The sequence below is a fragment of the Rhinatrema bivittatum genome, chromosome 3 (genome assembly GCF_901001135.1).
Source record: "Rhinatrema bivittatum chromosome 3, aRhiBiv1.1, whole genome shotgun sequence".
NCBI lineage: Eukaryota > Metazoa > Chordata > Amphibia > Gymnophiona > Rhinatrematidae > Rhinatrema > Rhinatrema bivittatum.
The window spans coordinates 211,863,988-211,884,347 of NC_042617.1; the positions used below are offsets into that span (position 1 = coordinate 211,863,988).

General features: G+C 43.3%; 1 protein-coding gene and 1 long non-coding RNA gene across 14 annotated transcripts in view; one reads left to right on the plus strand and one right to left on the minus strand.

The window, feature by feature from the left end:
- The window catches only part of AGPAT4 (1-acylglycerol-3-phosphate O-acyltransferase 4), a 502,489-nt gene that overhangs the window by 309,059 nt on the left and 173,070 nt on the right, over positions 1-20,360 (plus strand). The gene's annotated exons all lie outside the window — the stretch shown is intronic.
- Positions 1,761-19,960, minus strand: LOC115087227. The gene is made up of 3 exons (XR_003855465.1): positions 19,950-19,960; positions 4,897-4,901; positions 1,761-1,795 (listed from the first exon to the last, which is right to left on the minus strand). It is a non-coding gene; the product is annotated as an uncharacterized LOC115087227 (long non-coding RNA).

A 20,360-nucleotide genomic window follows, 5' to 3' on the forward strand; every position in this document is an offset into this window, starting at 1 on the left:
TTTTTTTTAACTCTTTATTTAAGCAGCTTTTAGGAATTACAAATAACAGATATTCTCAGGCATATCAAAAAGAACACAGGCAAGAAAGTAGTCAACACCCACACTTGAATAGGGATTACAGTATTGGTTACAAAGCAGAAAACTTTGAATGAGCATTCATGTGATCAAAATATAATCATTCAATATCAGCAATGTCCTGGACTTGGGCATGCCAGTAATCTAAATTTGGATTGGCTTTCCAAAATTTAGCAGGTGTGAATTGAGCAGCTAACAGCAGCTGTCTGACTAATGACCTACTCTTTACCAGTATTGAAGAGCCAATCCACCTACTCAGGAGTCCTAGACCAGGCCTGATAAAAGCAGGATAGCCTAAAATATCAGCCACAGTTTGAGTGACCTGAGACCAGAAAAACTGGACACTTTGACAGCTCCACCACATGTGTCGAAAGGTGCCAATCTCCCCACATCCTCGCCAACATAAGTTACTAGCATCAGGGTTAGGGATGTGCATTTGTTTACAACGAATGTGACATCCGCAATGAAAAGGTCCCTATTTGTTTCATTCATTTCATTGTTATCGGAATTAACCAGACAAATCGCTCCACCAACTAAGAATGGCCATGCACCACCACCCACGGAATCAAGAAAGAGCTGTCAATCCTTTCCGCAGCTGGGCCGGTCCCGAGAGTCATACACATGGTTTGCTACCTTGCGCAGTATGGCAGCAGTAATGAAGAGCTGGAACAATTTCATCTTCCTGGTGGTGCCCTTTGTCAATTCCTTTAAGTTTCAGCTTTGCAACCATACTCCCCCTGGAACCCAAAGACTTTGGTTTCCTAGAAACTGCTCAGCAGGTAATGGGAATAACGCCACTGGATCGCTAGTTGGCATCATTTATGATCAGAACTATGATGGTATCTGATCGCCTTCGAACCTCCAACTTTCGTTCTTGATTAATGAAAACATTCTTGGCAAATGCTTTCGCTTTGGTTCGTCTTGCACCAGTCCAAGAATTTCACCTCTAGCAGCACAATACGAATGCCCCCGGCCGTCCCTCTTAATCATGGCCCCAGTTCCGAAAACCAACAAAATAGAACCGGAGTCCTATTCCATTATTCCTAGCTGAAGTATTCAGGTGACCAGCCTGCTTTGAACACTCTGATTTTTTCAAATAAACACTTTGATACCATGTAATACTAACAGACTGTAGGTGGCACCTGAGAGTATAGGGCAGAGCAGTCAAAACTTCTCTGTCTCCATCTGCTGGTGGGGAGGCAAAACCCAAGAGTCTGGACTGACCCATGTTAAACTGCTGTTCACATGTAACCCTTCTTCAAAGTTCTCATTTGAATATTTGCTACTACCACAAAGATCTGCACCCGCGTCGGCTCCACCAGGGCCCTCACCCCGGGCTTCCATACCCACCGTGGCAGCCCTCCTATTCGTCGCGGCTTAGCCCCCGAAGCTCTCGTGGCCGGCGACAGCCGGGTATGGGCCCGATACTCCAGCGCCATCCATTTTCAGGGCTAGTTGATTCTGTAGGTGAGTTGTTACACAATCCTTAGTGGATTCCGACTTCCATGGCCACCGTCCTGCTGTCTATTATCAACCAACACCTTTTCTGGGGTCTGATGAGTGTCGGTATTGGGTGCCTTAATCCGGCATTCAGTTCATCCCGCAGCACCAGTTCTGCTTACCAAAAGTGGCCCACTAGGCTTTCACATTCCATGCCCGGTTCCACGCCTGCGAGCCCTGCTGTCTTACCCATTTAAAGTTTGAGAATAGGTTGAGATCGCTTCAACCCCAAAACTTCTAATCATTCGCTTTACCAGATAAAACTGGGGGACGACCTGAGCACCAGCTATCCTGAGGGAAACTTGGGAGGGAACCAGCTACTGGATGGTTCGATTAGTCTTTAGGCTCTTTACCCAGGTTGGATGACTGATTTACACCCTCTCCCCCATATTTTCAAAGACCAGCTAGAGCTCACCAGACGCCACTGGAACTGCGACGCTTTCCAAGGCTCAGACTGCTCTCTCGGGGTGAACCAATTCCAGGGTCCCCGGCCCTTCACAAAGAAAAGAGAACTCTCCCCGGGGCTCCCACCGACTTCTCCGGGATCGGTTGCGTTACCACACTGGATGCCTTGCGGCGCCCGTCTCCGCCACTCCGGGTTCGGGGATCTGAACCTGACTCCCTTTCGATCGGCCAAGGGAAACGGAGGCCATCGCCCATCCCTTTGAACGGCGCTCGCCTATCTCTTAGGACTGACTGACCCATGTTCAACTGCTGTTCACATGGAACCCATCTCCACTTCGGCCTTCAAAGTTCTCTTTTGAATATTTGCTACTACCACCAAGATCTGCACTCGCGGCAGCTCCACCCAGGCATAGTTCATCATCTTTCAGGTCCTAGCACGCGTGTTAGTCTCCTTGGTCCGTGTTTCAAGACAGGTCAGGTGGACAATAAGCCCCAGTTGACAGTCGTGCTGGGAGCGGGGGGCTCAGCCCCCTCATGAGTTGGAGAGGGGTTCCAGAGGAAGCCACGATGGTGGTCATCTCTCTGTGCCTGCCTGTCTTGCCCCTATCAACACCAGAGGGGCCTGTCTCTACCTCCACTGTGCCTGCCTGTCTTGCCCCTATCAGTTCCAGAGGGGCCTGACTTCCTCCACAGTGCCTGCCTGTCATGCCCCTATGAACACCAGAAGGACCTGACTACCTCCACTGTGCCTGCCTGTCTTGCCCCTATCAACTTTCTGCCAGTCTGCCTTGCTGCCATACACATACACCAGACGACTCTACTCCTTATGGTGTTCTTGCCACTATCAGGGTTCCTCAGTGTGTTGATGCTAGTCTTTCTGCTGCTTTGTCCCTTTATTGGCACCTTGGGGTTGTTTCTGATACCCTTTCTGCTTGCTATGTTCCCCCTTCATTGTGCTGTAGGATGTTGATGCCACTTGTTGTGCCACTTTGCCTCTCATGCTGCCTTCGAGGGTTCATGCAACTGTTGTTGGTGCCCTCTTTTGAAGCTGTGGGGTACTTTTGACACTCTTGCTGCTGCTTTGCACCTCTGTTAAAGTACTCTTGCCACTCCTGGTACCCCTTTGCCCCTTTACGGTGCCTTAGGCTATTCATGCCACTTTGGTGCCACTTTGTCACAGTCTAAGTACCTTGGGGCTCTTTTCCCCTTCTGATGATTGCTCCCCAGAAGTTTCATCCGAATTGATGAGAAACCCCAATTCTGCAGCCAAAAATAGGCTGCAATACTTCCCCCATTGACTTTAATGGCAAACGAAAAACAAATCAAACTAATAAACAAATATTTTTTTTTTGCTTTGAAACTAATGAAATAAATTGGGGTCTAAATGAAACGAAGAAACGAACCGAAACAAATTTTTTTCTTCTGCACATCCCTAATCAGGGTATATTTTTGAGTAAAATAAGGGCATCTGGTAAGTTCAATGCAACAGCTGAAACATTAGAACGACCTGTTTTGCAAAAATTGAAATATGATGGGCAGAAATCCAAATATCTTTCCAATCCCTACTAGTCAATGCCATGTCAAGGTCAGCATTCAAAGAATCAATGAAACTAGAAGAGGTCACCACAGCATATTTACTACACAAAATACGATGATAAACCAGAGCAATACTCCACTGTCTCGCCTTGGGATCACTCAAAAATTATTCCATTCCATTCAACAGCCTGAAAGGACTATCAAAGTCTATATGCCCACACAAAGCTTGTCACAGCTGCAAGTACTGGGCCTCTGAACTTATAGCCATGCCAAAATCTTCAACCAAAGTAGAAAAGGAAGCCACTTTCTTCCCTTCCTTTTCACTCCATAAATGCACTAAGGAAATCAACCCATGCGCTCGCCAAGTTTTGATAACCAGGGAAAAGGTGCAACTAGACAGAAGGGAATTGCAATGCAAAGGAGAGAGAGGTGACTTCTCCTCATCCAGTGGGAGAAATCAAGAAACCCGTAAGGTGTGCGCCAAGATGGGACTTCCACGACAAACTTTGTGATATATGGGAGAGTCACATGATAGAAAAGGTAATATAGCCAGCCCTGCAACATCAGCCTGCTCCCATTCAAGCACCACCCAAGACTTGTCCAAGCCACAAATCCAAGCCTGCAAACATACCAACCTTGCAGCCCGGTTCTACATTCAGAGGTTGGGCAAGGCCATTCCACCTTGTTGCTTACTTAACCATAGCTGACTTTACCAGATTTGAGCAGGTTTATAATTCCAGATAAACTTGCCCATCAAACCAAGTAAATCCGCAAAAATTCTATTAGGCATATCTCAAGGGACATGTTGAAAACAATATAACAAACTAGGCAAGATATTCATCTTAAGTAGATTAATTCTGCCAAGCATATTGCTCCAAGATTGAATTTTCTTCTTAACACTCCAATAAGGCCCCTAAAATTTATAGCAAACAACTTCCGGAAATCATGGGGAAAATATACTCCTAAATATTGAAAGCCATCCTGTACTTCGCAGAAGTTGTCTAAATAGTGTAGAATCGGCATTTGACTGTCAAATGGAAACATTTCAGATTTGTTAATATTAATTTTATAGCCAGAGAGAGCTCCATTAATCAAAATGCGTGCCTTAGAATGATGGTACATAGCATGAACCAATGTGAGAAATTGAGCTGGTAACCCAACATGAGCGAGAGTCTGAAACAAAAAGGATCAGCCTATCCTATCAAAAGCTTTTTCAGCATCTAGGTACATAACAAGAGCTGGCCACCCTCCGCACTTAGCCATATGCATTACATTAAACAAATGTCTAGTATTTGCCGTTGAGACCCTTCCCCTAAAAAATCTGGTCTGATCTTTATGAACCAAACTGGTCAGAACCACCTCCAAAGGCTGCTGCAACACTTTCGCTTGAATCTTTAAGTCAGAATTTAATAAATAAATTGGCCAGTAAGAGCCACAATCAAAAGCATCTTTACCTTTTTTTATGATAAGAGTAATAGTGGCATCAGACACATCATGCAACACTGCAGGGGATTCACCAGCTTTTTGAAATAATGAAAAAAAAAAGGGAGCCACCTTCAAGAGATATTTCTTGTAAAATTCAATCTGAAAACTATCTGCTCCTGGACACTTCCTCCCAGGCAGTGCCGTGATAGCATTTTGAATTTCCATCAAAGAGATGGGAGCCGTCAGCTTCTCAGTCTGTTCTTCAGACAACCGAGGCAAACAGATGCCCTCCAAAAACCAAGAAATATCCTCTGCCAAATGTGTATCGAACGCAGCATAGAGACTGGAAAAATAATGCACAAATGCCTATTCGATAGCACAGGGATCAAGATTATTTTCCCCATTGTATCCCGAATAGAGAGGATGTGTGACTTGCCCACCTTTATTTTCACCATTCTTGCCAACATCGTACCCAATTTATCCCCATGTTCATAAAATGTGAACCTAGAATACTTGAAAGCATGCCCAATCTTATCCATCTCTAGGGATTTTAATTCCCTGCATTTGACTTCCAGCAGTTTATACGTGTGAGAGGAGCAATCAATCTTGTGTTTTTTCTCCAATCCCACAATGTCAGCAAGTAAATTGGCTGCTCTCTTCCTGCATACGTTTTGCAAGTGACTGGTGTATGCAATTATCCTGCCATGCAGAAAAGCCTTAAAGGCCACCCACTGGAGCCCAGGATCGTAATCAGTCTCGGGGTTAAACTCATTAAATTCTGAGACTGCTCTCTTAACCAGGTCTGGGAATTCTTTATCACCAAGAAGAGAGGCATTTAATCGCCAATTAAAGGACATGTACCAGCCACTCCATGTTCTTTACTCCTTCACTTACACAAGCTGCAAGCTTGGTGAGTTTCTGGGGAAGGAAACTTACAGAAAAACAAACAAAAAAACCTTTCTGGCCTGTCCGGCCCTTAACTGGTTATTTCCTTAGCTGATTCAGATGGGGCTAACCCCCTTGGCTTGATATAAAAACGTTCCATGCTATCCATGTAGTCAGGCCCCAGGAAAAGAAAAAAATATATATATTTTCTTCTGTCTTTGTAGGCTCCTGTCTGTACTCCCAGCTTAGAACAGGAGTCTCTCTGCTGCCACCATATGTGGTCACTTGGGAGCAGCCACGAGTTGGGAAACAGCCAGGAGAATATAAAGGAGCCCAAATTCCGACTGGTTCTACATAAACATGCTTTATTTATAAGCAAAACCAAAATGCAGCATAGAGCCTGCTTACCTCAGCAGTCACACAACAGTAAAGTATACTCAGTGCTTGTCTAGGCTGACTTCTCACCTTCTCTCTGGGCCCTCCCCAGCCTTCTGGGCCCTGCCTTCTTATCCAAGGCTGCAGGGATCCTCTCTGGACCAGAATTCCTTGCTGGGTTGGCTCTTAAGGAGAACAAGACCAGATAGCTGTGGCCAGTTCTTTAAGGGTATGAGGGAGTTTCTTATACATTCCCTCACAAGATCCCTTGGATCCCTCCTAGGAACAGGTGTAGGAGCAAACCATTTTTGGGGGTGTAGAAACATAATAGTATGGGTGTATAGCTCTCCCATGTGGAAGAGAGTAATTTGTAGGTTCCTCTGGTGCATAAACTAGATCACTGTCTTAGCATGTGGATTTTCTGATTTTCTTTTCAGGAGAATCACGCATGAGCTATGCTTGTTTTTTCTGTTTACTTAAGTTATAATGCCTCCATAGAGCTTATTATTATGGGATGGGAGTTTCCCTATCATCTTTTCCTGTTTTTTAATTGACTGAGTTCTGAGTAGTGAGTACCCATTAACCAGGGACTCAGTTTAGCTATTTTGTTTGCCGCCCTAACATCAAAGGGAGAGGCAGGAGCACATGAACATCTACTGGAGATCTTGAGAGACGAGGAAAATAACTTAGTGCCATTCAAGTACTGTGAGGAAGCTAATTAGTTCTGAGGAGAAAACTGCATGGAAAGGTAGGAGATAAATGTCTGTAAAATGGAGTTCACCTTTAATACTTCACCAACAGTGGGAGGGAGCATTAACTTGCCCTATACCAATGGGATGGGAGAAACATCAGATTAAAGACTGAATCAATTGGCTTTACCATCTAAATCTTAAACAAGATTGTAACAATTCACAATTTTATTTAAAGCCCTTGTAAGATTGCCGTTGAACCAAAATTGCTGTAAAGAACATTTTCATCATTTCACAACTTCTCTGTTAAAGAAATGTTGGAAACCAAAGTCAGCTTCTAGTATGCTTTTTGCTGCACAGCGACTATAGCGCTTATCTGTGCTATATAGAAGAACTGGGAATTAAAAGTTTGTAATGTGAAAGGTCTTGAACGTTATCTTTCACCCCACTCAGGGAACTCTGCATTAATGTCTGTAACCATCTGAAAATGAATTTTCTAAAACTGTAATTTGAATTATGGCCTCTGGAACTACTGTCCGGGTTCAACGATCACAGGGGTTACAATATACTTCATTAATGAAAAGCCTTGATCTCACTTTGGTTTGATAAGATGAAGGGAGTTAATCTCTGAAAGATGGTCAAGAAATGTATTAAATTAGTCTAAGAATATAAGAAATTGCCATGCTGGGTCAGACCAAGGGTCCATCAAGCCCAACATCCTGTTTCCAACAGAGGCCAAACCAGGCCACAAGAACCTGGCAAGTACCCAAACACTAAGAAGATCCCATGCTACTGATGCCAGTAATAGCAGAGGCCATTCCCTGATTAATAGCAGTTAATGGACTTCGCCTCCAAGAACTTATCCGAACCTTTTTTAAACGCAGCCCCACTAACTGCACTAACCACATCTTCTGGCAACAAATTCCAGAGCTTAATTGTGCATTGAGTGAAAAAGAATTTTCTCCGATTAGTCTTAAATGTGCTACTTGCTAACTTCATAGAATGTCCCCTAGTCCTTCTGTTATCCGAAAGTGTAAATAACCGGTAATCGTTTTGCCTTCCTTCCACTTTTTTTAATGTGTGGAATACATATGGACTACGCCTCTAGGATTGTATTTTTAAACAGTGTCCATGCCTGTTGAACACTTTTAACCTTTGCAGCTGCACTTCAGTTTTTTTCTAACTATTTTCCTCATTTTATCAAAGTTTCTCTTTTGAAAGTTTAGTGTTAGAGCTGCAGATCTACTTTTCGTCCCCCTTCCAGTTATTAGTTTAAATTTGATCATGTTATGATCACTGTTGCCAATTGGCCCCACCACAGTTACCGCTCTCACCAAATCCTGCGTTCCACTAAGAATTAAATCTAAAATATCTCCCTCTCTTGTTGGTTCCTGAACCAATTGCTCCATGAAGCAGTCATTTATTACATCCTGGAACTTTGTCTCTAGCAAGTCCTGATGTTACATTTACCCAGTCAATATTGGGGTAATTGAAATTTCCCATTATTATTGCACTGCCAAATTGGTTAGCTTCCCTGATTTCTCTTAGCATTTCATCATCTGTCTGACCATTTTCTCCAGGTGGACGGTAGTATACTCCTATCACTATACTCTTACCCAACACACATGGGATTTCTATCCATATATATTCTACTGAGCATTTAGTCTCTTGTATGATCTTTATCCTGTTGGACTCTATACCCTCCCAGACATAAAATGCCACACCCCCACCAAGTTGATCCTCCCTATCATTGTGATATAATTTCTACCCTGATATAGCACTGTCCCATTGCTTATCCTCCTTCCACCAAGTCTCTGTGATGCCAATTATGTCAATCTCATCTGCATTCTGTCCATTTGATAATAAATGAGGAAGTTGAATTTGTTATATCCTCCTTTAATAGGTTATATTCAAGTGTCTTAGTTACTCGGTGATCCACAGTATTGGGACTAGCTTATACTGTGCCCTGGCAGATATTCAGAATTACCCCTTCCTTTGGCTTACCAGTGGGAGTTCTGGCATAGCACTCTCTTTGGCTGTCCCTCTAGTAGTGGCAGCATCAGTGAAGTATCCCTCCCTCTCTTTCCTCTCCTGTCCAGCATCCCTCCCCCTTTCTCATCCTTGCCCAGGATCCTTCTTTCTGTTCCCATCCAACCCCTCTATCTCTGCCCTGCTTGCAAAGGATTTCCCCCCCCCCCCCCCCCACACCCCACCTTGCCCTGCATTTCCTGCTTTAAAAATTACTTTTTTATTTATATTTTGCTTTTTATTACTGGTCAGCCACTTCAAAGCAGATTACATTCAGGTACTGTAGGTATTTCCCTATCCCCAGAGGGCTCACAATCTAAGATTGTACCTGAGGCAATGGACGCTGACATGACATGTCCTGGTTCTCTGCCTACTTCTCTAACCACTAGGCTACACTCACAGGCCCTGAGAAAGAGCCAACACTTCTCCCACTCAGTTTCAGTCATTAAGGTTTTCCTGAAAACCTGACTGGCTGAGTGTTCCCCAGGACAGGTTTGGGAACTACTGCCCTAAATTAATCTCCATGCTTATGTCACCGCCTCCCCCAACAAACTTTTAGTACCATAGCCCCTCCCCTCAATATTTTGATAATTAAACTCAACAACCACCACCACTCTTCCCAGAACAGGTCTGTAAAATCAAATAATTGGATATTGTACGTTAAAATATTTGACTTTGTTTTCTGTGAATATATGTTTCAGAAATCATGTCAGTGTCTGATGAATGTGTCATCTGTTTTAGGGGATAGACTGCAAAAACATAAAAAGTACTAAAATCCTATCAAAAGAGGAAACTTTTTTATATGTCCATGTCTAGTGTCTAAGACTTAACAAATGTTAAAATATACTGGAAACAATATCAGAAGAGATGCGCAAAGATTATAATCTACTGCCTCCCGCAACGCAATGGGCCTCAAGCAGTCTTCAGAGACCAGCGAAAAACTCCATCACTTTTCAATCCAGTATGTTAAAAAGAAGTAAAGATTTTGTATTTAATATTAGTATAACCAAAAATTTCCATGTGAAAATTGACAAAAAATATCTTTCTACTTATCTTGAGAAGAATTAAGCTTGCTATAGCACAACATCTTGTCCACACCTGACATTGGCCAGTGTTTTGATGAAATCTTGTTGCCTGTTTTAGGGGTTACCCATTCTACAAAGAAACATAAAAAAAACATCAGATCAAGACAAATTAAACAAATAAATAAAACATCCCATAGAAACATACCTCCACACACTAACAAACATCCTGGTTTTACTGTATTTCCTGCACAAACTAGTAGATCTGGTGCTCCTTATTGATTCCCCTAAGAAAAGTTCATGTAGGCAGTGGGGTAAAATCAGGATCGAATCAATCTGTCTTGAAAATCTGGATCCATTCCCTTCCTATTCCCATTCTGACAGATGGAAGGGAGGGACTGGATTAGAGAAAGGAAGGCTCTTTTTGCTTTGCATGGTACTGTCTGTTTCAGGCTCACACCCCATTGTTCTCCTATCTTTTACATGTTGCCTGGTAAGGGAAGGGCTGAAGCAAGAAGCAGAAGGCTGTTCTCTGCTTGCTGCCTGAGATTCAGGACCCTGGCTATTACAGTCATTGGGGCAGAGCCTTGTATTCTTACACAATGGGCCCCCTGCTATATGCATGGTTAAAAGCAGCCCTGCTGCTGATGCCTCCTTTTGTCTGTTGCTCAAGGCTGCCACCAGACCCCTTTTGGCTCACTCCCCTCGCCCAGTCCCAGCACTATTAATACATTTCACCAGAAACTTTATTCATTTCTTTAATAGACCCTGTACTACAGCAGCCTTCGACACTGTGGACCATACTCTGCTATGTCATCAGTTGAGAAGCACTGGAATAGACGGAAATGTCATTAAATGGTTCTCTTCCTTCCTAGCAGATAGGACATTCCAAGTTAAAATGGGCAATCACATATCTGATACTTTCCCAATCGATACAGGTGTCCCACAAGGTTCAGCACTCTCGGCAACACTATTCTGTGTACATTGCTAGTGAAACTAGGAGTCAACTTCTTATATGCAGATGACATACAATTCTACATCCCATTCGACAAATTATCTGAAAAAAGTGCATTGACTCTATCAACACACATGAAGGCAATACAACAAGAACTATCTCAGCTGAAACTAACAATAAACACAAAAAAAACTGAAATCATGTGGAGAAACTCCTCTATAGTCAAACAGCTACCCCTAGACCTAGGTAATTTTAACATTACACCCTCAGATCAAGTATGGGACCTAGGAATACAGATTGATGAGAAATTTACAATAAAAAAAACACATAAGCAAATTAATTAAAACAGGATACTCCAAGCTGAGAATATTACATAGGCTGAAACCATTACTAACTTTACAGGACTTCCGCACTGTTTTACAAACACTCATTTTTTCAAACATAGATTACTGCAACTCCTATTACTTGCCTACCTTCAAGACTATTAAAACCACTACAGTTATTACAAAATGCCTCAACAAGGCTTTTACTAGGGACAAGGAAATTTGACCACATCACCCCTCGCTGATAACTCTGCACTGGCTGCCAGTACAATCCAGAATTCATTATAAAGTATTACCACTAATTTTTTATATCATCAATGACATAAACCTCTGCTTAATAGGAGTGACACTTCAACCATACACACTACAGTGAGCGCTAAGATCACAAAACAAAGGACTATTAACTGTGCCTACAACACAGAGTACACATCTAAAACAAATAATAGACCGAATGTTTTCCATAGCAGGCCCCAAGTTGTGAAATTCTTTACCAAGAGATGTTATGTATAACAGAAATAAAACGTTTCAAATGTGAACTGAAAACATGGCTCTTCAGAAATGCATATAATTTAACTTGAAATATCAATATGCCAATAACTTTCAAAAGTTCATAGATAATGTTAAAAGAATGAGTAATAAGTAATGAGTGAAATAAAGTGTATTATGGCAATCTTCTGATTAATAAGTGAAGGATATTGAAATTCAACTTATGGATTACAAACTACTGACATAGCCCCTTAGTTGACATGTATTTGATGTTGTGTTGACCTACAATATAAATGTTGCTTTTGTAAACTCTGGAATTTGTTGCCAGAGAATGTGGTTAGTGCCGTTAGTGTAGCTGTGTTTAAAAAAGGATTGGATACGTTCTTGGAGGAGAAGTCCAATACCTGCTATTAATTAAGTTGGCTTGGAAAATGACCACAGCTATTATTTATTTATTTATTTATTTATTTATTTATTTAAATTCTTTTAATGTACCGATGCTCAAGACAAAGTCTTATCGTACCAGTTTACAGTGTAACCAGGGGAAACCAATAACCAGAAGAAAGAAAGTTACAATGAACAGGGATTACAATACAGGACAATTGAAAGAGGAAGAATTAGTTTAACAAAGAGTAAAACGAAATAGTACACCATTGATTAGCATGGATAATTAAATGAGAGGTTCAAGCATAACAGTTCCTTTCAATAGTAGTTGGGGAAAGAATTTGTCAGGGGAAGGCTTGAGAGAACAGCCAAGTTTTCAATTTCTTTCTAAAGGAGAGCAGACAATGTTCCTGGCGAAGCTCTGTGGGAAGTGTGTTTCCATAGCTGCGGTCCCGCGGAGGACAGTGCCCATTTTTGTAGGGACTTGTGAAAGATGGATTTATAAGGGGGCTCCTGGAGAGTTCCTTTTTGTGCGGCTCTAATCGGCCTGTTGGAAGTATGGGGGTTCGAGTGGGATTGTGAGTTTGAGTGAGGTATGATGATAGATGGTTTTATGGATGATGGTCAGTCTTGAACAGTATTCTATAGTGGATGGGAAGCCAGTGTAGATTTTTTAGTATCGGTGTGATGTGGTCTTTACGTCGAGAATTTGTGAGGATCCTGGCTGCGGCATTTTGCAGCATCTGTAGAGGTTTGGTTGTGGAGGCGGGGAGGCCGAGCAGTAGCGTGTTGCAGTAGTCGATCTTTGAAAATAGTATGGCTTGGAGGACTGAACGGTAATCTTGAAAGTGTAGGAGAGGTCTTAGCTGTTTTAGAACATGTAGCTTATAGAAGCATTCCTTTGTGGTATTGTGAATGAATTTTTTGAAGTTCATTCTGTTGTCCAGAATAGCCCCGAGGTCTCTCACTTGGGATGTTGATGGTAGAATTGGGTTGCAGACCAAGGGGGTTGTTATCATTAGGAGTGATGACGAGGAGTTCAGTTTTGGAAGTATTAAGAACCAGGTTGAGACTAGAGAGTAGGATGTTGATGGAGTGGAGGCAATAGTACAGGCAATAGTAGCATGGAATAGACTTTGTTTTTGGGTACTTGCCAGGTTCTTATGCCCAGTATTAGTCACTGTTGGAGGCGGGATGCTGGGCTTGATGGACCCTTGGTCTGACCCAGTATGGCATGTTCTTATGTTCTTGTCTTCTTTTGGAACAACGGTATATAAAATGCCTAAAAAAATAAATTTCACATTCTATCAAAAAAAAAAAAAAGGCAACAAGACTTTCTTTTTATTACATACTTGCTAAAGTTTAAGAACTGGAACAAGAGAGAGATCATGTGATCACACCTTTGAATGCTGTGGGAACTTGGAGTGCTTGGCTATAATTAACTTTCAGTTTATAAATATATCTTTTTTTTGTTGTAGTGTGCACAAAATATAAACTGGATTAGAAGGCTACTTGGAAAATTATTTTTCATCTCCTACATGCAACATTGATGATACCTGAATATATATATGTGTGTGTGTGCGTGTAAGTGAATGTTTCTGTGTTTCTCTACAGCTTTTAACATTTGTTATCCCCTGGATCATACATAAATATGCCCTCACTATTATAATTAAAAATGACAAATAATCAAGCAGACATGTGCTGTGCATGCTATTTTTGAAGCAGTTCTGAAAGAGTACCTATGGAGGTTTGAAAACATTGATATACCTAATTTTACATGCTGGTTCAATTGAAGTATTACACAATCTGATTTATCTATTTGCCAAATGTGGCATGAGCATGCCATTATACTTAAATGAATTTTAAATTGCAGAAGAACAATGAACAGCATGATGGGTTGTCCAGTACATATTATTTTCACCAATATTTACATGAATGAATGACTGAGCACTAATGATAATCAAGGTAGCCAGGAGTAAATAAAACAAGACTAGAATTGCATAGCAACATTTAAAAAAAAAAAAAAAAAAAGTGTGTCTGTTATGACCGTCAGTCGCAGACGGCTGCGACCGCGTGTACTCACAACCTGCACTGCTCTCCTGCCATCCCCGGGGCTGCTCACAGCTTGGGCCAGCTTTCACCGCCGTGTTCCTCGGGACTCCTCATGGCGGCCCAGACACCACCGCCATCTTCTTCTACTTCAGGCCTAACTAGGCGCGCATGTCACCGAGCCATCTCTTCAAGCCTCCTCGGTGGGAACCTCAGGGGCGTCTCCGGTTGATGACATCATCAGACCGGCGTATATAAACTCCACCTTTGCCCTCAGCTAGCCGACTTGGCAACAAGTTCCATACATCTTCGAATACTACTACATATTCCTGAACCTATGCTACTACCTGGACTTGAACCCTGTCTGGTACCCGCTCCTCAGGGGCCAGTGCACACCCTGGTGATCCACTCCCCATGCCTACCTGCTCCTTGTGCTGGCTCTGCGTCTCCTGGGTTCTAACCAGTATTGCCTCCCATTCCTCGGGACCACCTCTGGGACACTTCAACTATCCGTGAGTTCTACTAGGAACTTCCCCGCTCCTCGGGGTTGTTCCCACATCCTAAACCAGGACTGGTCGCATCTCCCACTCCTCAGGACTGCGCTACTTCTGTTACGCTCATTGCCAGAGCTTCCCCGCTCCTCAGGGTTGTGCTCTCCGGCTTCACCCAGACCTGCGTGCCTCCCCGCTCCCCGGGGTCACTCCTATGAACAATATTGGGACTGCCTACACTTCCCCGCTCCTCGAGTCAGTGCTATGTCATCACTAGAGGCTCAGCTCGGGCTTCCCTGCCCTGTGGGCTGGCCTACGGCATTTCATCATCATCCTAAGCTGTGCAGCTCCTCCCCTCGGGGTTGCCCTCCGGAGTTCCTCCTGACTGCTCAAGCCTCACGCTCCCCACACTCTGCGTTCTGTCTGGCATTCCTTTCCTTGGGGTCTCTGCCCAGGTACTGCCTCCAGCCTACTCTCACGGGGGTCCTCTCCTGGTATCGCAGGACCTCTCCATTGCCTCACCCAGAGCTCTCCGCTGTCGCTGACCTCACCTCCCGATGGTGCAGAAATGTGGGGTCCTCCCCCACAGGCAGTAGCAACTTGCACCTCAGGCCAAGGGCCCACATACCCACAAATCATAACAATGTCTTATGACTCCATGACATGTATTTATGTGTTACAGTTGCTTTAGGGATTGTGTATGTATCTTGCAGTTGATCTGGGGGGTGGGAAGTAAGGTGTGGGTGTCTGGATGGGGTGTGAGAGGTGGTGTGGCAGAGACTCTCACCCTTTCCACTTCCCCATTCCTCCCCGCTTGTGTGTGGGGGGATTGTGTAGGTGGTGGGAAGTAGGGTGTGCATGAGGTGGTGGTGCTGGTGTAGGAAGTGTGTGTGTAGCTGGATGGAGGAGAGTGGTGCAGGGTATTGGGGTGGGTGCGTAGGTAGTAATGGTATACTGGGAATGGGAGTCATGGGTGTGCATACTTCCTCATGTACTCTGAACTTTGTCCCTCTTTACCCCTCACATTCTCCACTTCATCTCCCTCTCCTGTGTATGTATGGGTAGGTGGTAGTGAGAATGCTGTAGGTGGGCGTGTGAGAGTTGTTGCAGTATGTGAGTGGAGTAGATGGTATGGGGAGCTGAGTTTTATGGGAGTTGGGGGTACAGTGAGGGTGTGGGTATATGGAGAAGAGATGAAGGGGAGGATGGAAGGCCATGTGTGTTTATGTGTGCACTATTTCCCCGTCTCATTCTCCATTTGTCCCCTATCCTCGCCCCAATCTTGATCTTAAGAACATAAGAACATAAGAAAATGCCATACTGGGTCAGACCAAGGGTCCATCAAGCCCAGCATCCTGTTTCCAACAGTGGCCAATCCAGGCCATAAGAACCTGGCAAGTACCCAAAAACTAAGTCTATTCCATGTAACCATTGCTAATGGCAGTGGCTATTCTCTAAGTGAACTTAATAGCAGGTAATGGACTTCTCCTCCAAGAACTTATCCAATCCTTTTTTAAACACAGCTATACTAACTGCACGAACCACATTCTCTGGCAACAAATTCCAGAGTTTAATTGTGCGTTGAGTAAAAAAGAACTTTCTCCGAATAGTTTTAAATGTGCCCCATGCTAACTTCATGGAGTGTCCCCTAGTCTTTCTACTATCCGAAAGAGTAAATAACCGATTCACATCTACCCGTTCTAGACCTCTCATGATTTTAAACACCTCTATCATATCCCCCCCTCAGTCGTCTCTTCTCCAAGCTAAAAAGTCCTAACCTCTTTAGTCTTTCCTCATAGGGGAGTTGTTCCATTCCCCTTATCATTTTGGTAGCCCTTCTCTGTACCTTCTCCATCGCAATTATATCTTTTTTGAGATGCGGCGACCAGAATTGTACACAGTATTCAAGGTGCGGTCTCACCATGGAGCGATACAGAGGCATTATGACATTTTCCGTTTTATTCATCATTCCTTTTCTAATAATTCCCAACATTCTGTTTGCTTTTTTGACTTCCGCAGCACACTGAACCGTCGATTTCAATGTGTTATCCACTATGACACCTAGATCTCTTTCTTGGGTTGTAGCACCTAATATGGAACCCAACATCGTGTAATTATAGCATGGGTTATTTTTCCCTATATGCATCACCTTGCACTTATCCACATTAAATTTCATCTGCCATTTGGATGCCCAATTTTCCAGTCTCACAAGGTCTTCCTGCAATTTATCACAATCTGCTTGTGATTTAACTACTCTGAACAATTTTGTGTCATCTGCAAATTTGATTATCTCACTCGTCGTATTTCTTTCCAGATCATTTATAAATATATTGAACAGTAAGGGTCCCAATACAGATCCCTGAAGCACTCCACTGTCCACTTCCTTCCACTGAGAAAATTGCCCATTTAATCCTACTCTCTGTTTCCTGTCTTTTAGCCAGTTTGCAATCCACGAAAGGAGATCGCCACCTATCCCATGACTTTTTACTTTTCCTAGAAGCCTCTCATGAGGAACTTTGTCAAACGCCTTCTGAAAATCCAAGTATACTATATCTACCGGTTCACCTTTATCCACATGTTTATTAACTCCTTCAAAAAAGTGAAGCAGATTTGTGAGGCAAGACTTGCCCTGGGTAAAGCCATGCTGACTTTGTTCCATTAAACCATGTCTTTCTATATGTTCTGTGATTTTGATGTTTAGAACACTTTCCACTATTTTTCCTGGCACTGAAGTCAGGCTAACCGGTCTGTAGTTTCCCGGATCGCCCCTGGAGCCCTTTTTAAATATTGGGGTTACATTTGCTATCCTCCAGTCTTCAGGTACAATGGATGATTTTAATGATAAGTTACAAATTTTTACTAATAGGTCTGAAATTTCATTTTTTAGTTCCTTCAGAACTCTGGGGTGTATACCATCCGGTCCAGGTGATTTACTACTCTTCAGTTTGTCAATCAGGCCTACCACATCTTCTAGGTTCACCGTGATTTGATTCAGTCCATCTGAATCATTACCCATGAAAACCTTCTCCATTACGTGTACCTCCCCAACATCCTCTTCAGTAAACACCGAAGCAAAGAAATCATTTAAATCTTTCCGCGATGGCCTTATCTTCTCTAAGTGCCCCTTTAACCCCTCGATCATCTAACGGTCCAACTGACTCCCTCACAGGCTTTCTGCTTCGGATATATTTAAAAAAGTTTTTACTGTGAGTTTTTGCCTCTACAGCCAACTTCTTTTCAAATTCTCTCTTAGCCTGTCTTATCAATGTCTTACATTTAACTTGCCAATGTTTATGCTTTATCCTATTTTCTTCTGCTGGATCCTTCTTCCAATTTTTGAATGAAGATCTTTTGGCTAAAATAGCTTCTTTCACCTCCCCTTTTAACCATGCCGGTAATCTTCCTCCCTTCCTCCCTTCGTTTCCCATCCATGAGGTCTCCTCCATATACTGATACTTATGATCACTTTTCTTCACCCAATACAAATAATTTATACTAATTATAATACTGTAAATCTACTTTATTTGCATAATGTATATTATTTGCTAATCTGCTTCAGAAATGTTAAATTTAGGCCACAGAACCTACCCCTGAGCTGCACAGGAAACTGTGCCTTAGACTTTCTGCTCCCTTTTGGCCAACTTCAGGAGGAGAATGGGATGATAGAGGGCAAAAGAACCAATAGTGTCTAGGAGTGCAAAAAAAACTAAATCAGTCACTGTGATTACTTTGTCCTTCAACTTCTCATTCTACGGATATACCAGGAACTCACTTATTTCTTGCACTTGTGTGGATATCGAAAAGCATTGTAGACCATGTACTAGTTGTATAAAAAGAAAGACCTTACCGCAAAGAGCAGTAGAGATGGTAAACATTACCAAGTCTATACACCAAGCCCTATGGACTTGGTATATAGACTTCTTGACTTTAGAAATGGACTCCCAGCTTAATGAGAACATTCTGGTTGTGGCAGAGTATTTCACTAGATATGCACAGGCATACCCCACCAAGGACCAGAGAGCAGAGACTGTTGTATGAGTATTATGGGAGAAATTCTTTGTGAATTATGGACCCCCAGTACAGATACACTTTGACCAGGGGAGGGATTTTGAAAGCAGACTCATTAAAGAAATGTTGCAAGAAGTTGCAAGTGGCTTCTTATCATCCCCAGGGAGATCCCCAACCTGACAGACCACTTCTAAACATATTGGGGACATTAAAGCCAGCTCAAAAGAGGAACTGGAGCCAGTATGTAAACTAGTTGGTGCATGGTTACAACTGCATATATAATGATGCTATAGGGTTTTCACCTCAATTTCCGATGTTTGGGCGAGAGGCCCGGTTGCCAATTGATCTGGGTGCATGGTTGCAACTGCATATATAATGATGCTATAGGGTTTTCACCCCAATTTCTGATGTTTGGGCGAGAGGCCTGGTTGCTAATTGATCTGTGTTTTTGGGTTTCAGTAGATGGGTCATTGCCTCAGACTTTTCAAAGCAATGTGCAGAGGCTAAAAGAACAGTTGGCGGCAGCCTATAGGTTGGCTGTGGAATCTGCCTACAAACTGAGCCAGAGAAATAAGCACCGATATGACCAGAAGGTGAGGAAGAATGGCTCGATGGCCATCTAACGGTCCATCTGACTCCCTCACAGGCTTTCTGCTTCGGATATATTTTTAAAAGTTTTTACTGTGAGTTTTTGCTGCTACGGCCAACTTCTTTTCAAATTCTCTCTTAGCCTGTCTTATCAGTGTCTTACATTTAACTTGCCAATGTTTATGCATTATCCTATTTTCTTCTGTTGGATCCTTCTTCCAATTTTTGAATGAAGATCTTTTAGCTAAAATAGCTTCTTTCACCTCCCCTTTTAACTATGCCGACTCAACAAGATGGATCAGTTCTTCGGGTCAAGGAATTCTGAGCCATAGACATTGGCAGGACCATAATGCTGCCAGAAGATAGGGGCACCAGAGACCAACCATTGTCGATCTCCTCTGGGCCAAGGATGTTGGGTTTGTCGTCTTCGACCTCTGCACTGGGGAAAGACCAGGCCAAACATCGAGGGAAGTCTAAGAAGCATCGGCAGTGATTCCCGTTGATGCACGGTGCCGGGCGCAGGAATGCACTAGCTTTTGCCGTGATACCTCTGAAGCAACCCCATGGTGAGGAGAACTCATCCTTTATCAGTGCTGTGGTCCATGATGGTCTCCACCGGTCCTGGTGCCAGTCGCCGATCCCCCTCACAGGTTCAAATTAGATCTGGCCACCCCTCCATCCTCCCAGTGGGTGTTGGAATTGGCAAAGTCTGAGGAGGAGCTAACGCACCAAGACCAGCTGGTGGTGGAACGAGTGCTGTAGGGCCACGGTCCTGTGGCACCAATGGCACCAGACCCAGTGCCACCTGTCCTTGTACCGCTTCTAGAGAATCTCAACGTGCTTATCTATGCATTACCGACCCAACTGGTACCAGTTCCCAATACGGTGGTCGATACCAGTTCCTCTGAGGAGGAAGCTCCACTGAGGTCAGCAGAGATGATGAGGCCTATAGCACCTCATCCAGTTCTACTGGTGCCTGGAACTATGGATGAAGGCCGAGCAACTAGCGCCCCATCCCCTGTAGTATACAGTGAGGATGAGGGTCCATATGACCACTGAGGGGATGATCTGACTGAGGACTCTGATGGTCTCCCATCAGACCCTTCTCCTCCAGATGAACGAAGGAAGTCTCCACC